This window comes from Sapajus apella, unplaced genomic scaffold (assembly GCF_009761245.1).
Source record: "Sapajus apella isolate SASKATOON/1434 unplaced genomic scaffold, GSC_monkey_1.0 scaffold22, whole genome shotgun sequence".
Taxonomy (NCBI): domain Eukaryota; kingdom Metazoa; phylum Chordata; class Mammalia; order Primates; family Cebidae; genus Sapajus; species Sapajus apella.
Window position 1 is genome coordinate 9593181 of NW_022436962.1, and position 5192 is coordinate 9598372.

Below are 5192 nucleotides of genomic sequence, written 5' to 3' on the forward strand. Positions count from 1 at the left end.
TAAAAATACAAACATTAGCTAGGTGTGGTGGCACATGCCTATAGTCCTAGCTACTTGGGAGGCTGAGGCAGGAGAATTGCTGGAACCTGGGAGGTGGAGGTTGCAGTGAGCCGAAATCAAGCCATGGCACTCCAGCCTGGGTGACTGAGTGAGACTTCATCTCAAAAACAAAAACAAAAACAAAACATTAAAAAAAAAAGAAGAAAGAAAAGAAAAAAAGAACTTGAGGCAGCAGCAAGTAGGAGGGGTCTAACTGTAACTGAGCACCGAAGCTACCAGCTTTACAACTGTGATCTTCTTTAAACTTAGTTTCATTTGGTTAGGTAGGCATTGTTTTCTCTAATTTTTTCCGATAAAGAAACTGAGACTTAAGAGCTCTGATAACTGCCCCAAATTGTCCACCTAGTAAGAGGCACAGGGTCAGGACTTGAACCCAGGTGCACTTGACTCAAAGGGCAAGATTTTCCCCCACCAGTAGCACGTGGCTTCATATTTTGCATAATTTGAGATGCATTCCCCCACTCATTTGTGTGTTCTATTATACCTGCCTATGGAAGGGGCTCATTAAGGACACCCTGTATGATTTATTCTTCATCACGGATTTCTAGGTGCAAGGAACAAGTCCATCCAGGTCTTGGAGCACCTGGGCAGATTCTAGTGCTGGCATGGTCCCTAATTTACTAAGTGCCTAGGACAGATAGCTTCTCATCCCTATAAAACAAAGAGAACCTTTACAGTTTGTGATCCTAAGCCTGTTGGGTGGGGAAAGCAGAAATTGAATTAGGCTGCCTTTGTCATTTTTCGTTTGTTTTAGAGATAAGGTCTCACTGTTGCCCAGGCTGGAGTGCCGTTTCTATCTATAGGCATGATCATAGCTCGCTGCAGCCTCCAGCTCCTGGGTCAAGCAAGCGTCCCACGTCAGCCTCTCAAGCAGCTGGGACTACAGGTGTTCACCACCGCACTTGGCTGTTCTTGTAGCTTAATCCCTAATGGGCTGCATCTGGAATTAGAGGAATTTTTTCCTAAACAAGAATTAAAAAAAAAAAAAATCCGAAAGCCTATTATTTCTTCATGTCAAAAATTTCTGTTGAATGTGCTGAACATTAAATTCCAGGCAAGTGAGTTCATGTTGCGTGGGTGGTCGGAAAACCTCAAGTTCATTTTCAAGGATTAGGGGGCTTTTGATGGCTACCCACTCAGCAGGCAGTTTCCAGAGTGGCTTCACGCTGGTGGCTGTCTCGGGAATTGTGATCTGGTATCATTGCTCTAATAGCTAGAAATCCTCATTATCTGTTTAGTGGATCGGAGAGGAGAGCCAGATCCTTTAATCAGCCTGCTTATTAATCCTTCCTGAAAAGCCATGTTATTAGAGCAGCATCAAAGCTGAGACGCCCTTAGGAGCTCCCTCTTTAAGACTCTGACAGCCTCTTCCCTTTTCAAAATTGGATGTAAAGCATGAATAGAGTTCAGCCTGGGGCTTTTCCCAACTGTGCTGATTAGTCCAAAGGAAGTGAAGCCGCCATGTCCACCCACAGCCCCGCCCAACTCAGGCCTTACCCAAATTTCTTTATTCAATGCCTGCTGATTGCTGCTAAGAAGGCCTATGAAGATTAATTTTCCAAATGAGTTGCCATTTCTTGTTCCAAATCCTTGGAGGGTAAATTTAAGCATCCCGCAGTAGTTAGGTCTTCTAAATAGATTTCGGGCTGAATAGTGATTTTTATCTGTTCAGCTAGGCTGAGCCATACATTAATTCACTTCGTCTTTGAGCCTTGATGTTAAAAAAAAAAAAAAACCAAAAAAAAAAAACGGTGAGGGAATATATCCTTTATCTACTTCCCTTTGAAATTTTGTTCTGGGGTTTGAAGATAGATTGGGGAAAAGGGACAGAAACAATTGTTAGTAAGGCCTTGAGAACTTATTTCTTAGGCGTGTCTATTACCAGCAAGAGCCTGCCCGTTGTTCCATGCATCTCCAACTACTCCTAACACTGTGTGACCGTAAATAAAAGGAGGAAAAACATTTTATATGAACAAGGGCCTGATTGAGTTACTTCTGGAAAACAAACTCTCCAAGATCTCTCAACATGTCAGCAACGGAGATTGTCAAGGCATCTATGTGATCTTTAAATACATTTGTTTCCTGTAAAAATCCATAAGAAAAGACCAATGGAGGGTAACTTACCCTTGAGCAGCTTAAACGGGAAGAATAACATAAAGATGTTTTTCCCTAATTGCTAAAGCTTGTTATTTATTCCTCCCCTAATCCCCAAATCCACGACCTTAGAAAACAGGAGCTACGTCTGAAAAGACAAAGCAAAAATGACCTAAATCCTGAAAAATTTGTAAGGACAAAGTTATCACCCTAGGGAACGCTGTGACACTTTTAGAAACTGCTGAGGGAAATTTACATAAACTTGTAATTAGGCTGAGAGTCTTTCAAAGCAGGTAGTACATAGTAGGCGCTCGATCAATGTGGAATAAACCCGAAGTGGTGAGGAGCCAACTGTTTGCTGACTGGCCATTCTTGCTAGGCCCTGTCGCCTGCTCCTGAAACTGCTGCAAGTGTTCTGCCCCCACTGAAGCACACAAGTGCCCATTCTGTGGTGGGAAAGCCAAAGGCCCCTTCTGCGGCTTTGCCCGTATTGGCTGCAGGGCTTGAAATCCTAAGGGATCCAGAGTGGCAGAGCAGGCCAGGGTGTGCTGGGTCTGCAGTGAAGATGAGGAAGGGGATGGAGAAGGCAGGTGGGGAGAGGGCAGTTCCTGGGAGGGTGCACACTTTCACTGCCCCTAAAGGCACACAAGCCCTGGGTAGGAGGCTTCTGGGGGAAACGGCGGGTGCTGGACACTCCTCCTCCCTCTGGGTGGTCCAGCGAGTTATTCCTGAAAGTGGACACACACACACGCACACACACACACACACACACCCCAAGGCAAACAGCCTGGAATGTCTGACGGGTGATGGAAAGCAGGTTGGAGAAGCGAATGAAGGGTGGGAGGATCTGCTCTCACTTGCTCTCTTTCCCTTACATCCCTCCCTTTTACTTTACCTGTGGTTAACCTCTGTTCCGCACGAGGCTTTGATTTTCAAAATGAGCTACATATAAAGTGACTCCAACAAGACTGAGGTGCTGAGTGCAGCAGATTAAGGGGACATTGACTGAGATGGGTTTCTATTTTAACACCCATCTCAGTAAATGTCAAGATAGTCTAACCCTTGCTCATCACATATCAAAATAGATCCATTGCAGAAAAAAAAAAGGCTAATTGCAATGCTTCTTTGTTGACCTACATTGAAAGTAGCAGGCATTACTAGAAAGAGATCGGAGTGGCAAGATAAATTATGAGCTCTGTTAGGTGCAAGAAGAGATGCTCTGTAAACAGAAAAAGAAAAGAAAAGAAAAACTCTAAGGGTTGTAAAAAGAAGTTTCACTGTCACAAGAATTTTGATCCCCCAGGTGCTGCATTCACAGGCAACTTCCATTATTCCCAGGCTGCCTCTGGCAATTCCTTTCTTCTCTCAACACTTCTTTTGAAAAACTAGCTTCACTTTTCAAACTTGTTTTCTCAGTACCAGGAGAGCTTAGCGTTTTCAACTCAGTCTCCTCCCTCTCCTAATTCCCTTTTTCTCCTTTCTTACTGGACCACGTCCTCTCTTCGGTTTCCAACCTCTGGGAGGCAAACACTCCCAGGGGAGGCCAGTTCTCTCTGCAGCCTGCTCTTTTTAAAATATTTTCTCTCCTCTCATCTTTCTCTCTTTTAGCACGATATATAGTCACTGTAGAAAAATTAGAAAACAGGCCAGGTGCGGTAGCTCATGCCTGTAATCCCAACACTTTGGGAGGTCGGAGGATTGTTTCAGCCAGGGAGTTTGAGGTCAGCCTGGGCAACATAAAAAGACTCTGTCTCTATTTTTATAATAAAATTAAATTTAAAAAAATTTGGAAATGCTGAGGTATAATAATAAAGAATATTAAAACCACCAGAAATCTCAGTGATAATTATACCCAGAGATAATTACTACTCTCATTTTTGGTATTTTTCTCATGATGTAGACATGGAAATATGGCCATATTGTATTGTTAAGTGGGGAAGGAGTAGACAGCAGACACTAGCAAGCACACATCCACACAGCATGTTTATTTTGATGGAGTATATTTGACATTCTGTTGGGTCATCTGCCTTTTGTTGACCCAACGATATGGTGTTAACATTTTTTTTTTTTTTAACCAGTTGTTAAATGACCTTTATTGAAATATTTTCCTTTTCCTTTGTGCTTCTTAACTAGCTGGGCATTCCACAGCACCAATGTTGATGTCATCTATGATGTCGTGAGGGTGGCGGCCATCAACATCACAGCCCACAGACTGGGCAGTCCCCAGGATCTCTTTAATGGTTCCAGAGAGTTCTCTGGCTAAAGATTGGTGCCGCATCTGTCAAGCAATGTTGACAATCTCATCAAAAGTGATATTCCCGCTGTGTTTAATGTTTTTCTGTTTCTTCCTGTCTCTTGGTGGTTCCTTAAGGGCTTTGATGATCAGGGCAGAGGCAGAAGGCACCACCTCAATCTGGGCCTGTCTGTTCTGAATATGGTCAGTTTCACTGTAATCCTCAGGCCCTTCCAGTCACCTGTTGCCTTGGCAATGTCATCACCAACCTTTTTTGGAGACAGACCCAGGGGGCCGATCTTGGGGGCAAGCGCAGAAGTGGCACCGACTTCACCCCCAGTGCACCTCAGGTATATGACTTTGATCTCGTTGGGGTCGAACTTCGGCGGTGTGGTGGAGGCGGCTGGTGTTGGATGAACCCGGATTCGGGACGACCGAAGAAAGTTGCACCTTGGCCTCCTCCGAGCCGAAAGCCGAAAGCGGTGTTAACGTCTTTTCTTGTCAAGAAGTTTGTTTTCACAGTTACTTTAATGGCTAAATTGTATTCCATCTCATGGAGGTCCTACAATTTACACAACCAGCCCCCATTACTGGGTATCAAGGTTGTTTCTCAATTGCTGCTGTTGTAAATGACACCGTAGTCCCGTGCTTTACCCCAGGGTCTTTGCACACATTTTCTTAATAATGTCATTGGGATTAATTCCTCTAAGTCGAGGTGCTGAGTCAAAGAAGTTGCTGGGTTTCTTTTTTTGAGATGGAGTTTTGCTCTGTTGCCCAGGCTGGAGTGCAATGGCATGATCTTGGC

At 44.1% G+C, this 5192-nt stretch overlaps 1 pseudogene across 1 annotated transcript; it reads right to left on the minus strand.

The window, feature by feature from the left end:
- Nucleotides 1-4268: 4268 nt before the first annotated feature.
- On the minus strand, nucleotides 4269-4872 carry LOC116559072 (annotated as a pseudogene). The gene has a single exon (XR_004272287.1). The product of XR_004272287.1 is annotated as a 60S ribosomal protein L12 pseudogene (transcript).
- Between the last annotated feature and the right edge of the window lie 320 nt (nucleotides 4873-5192).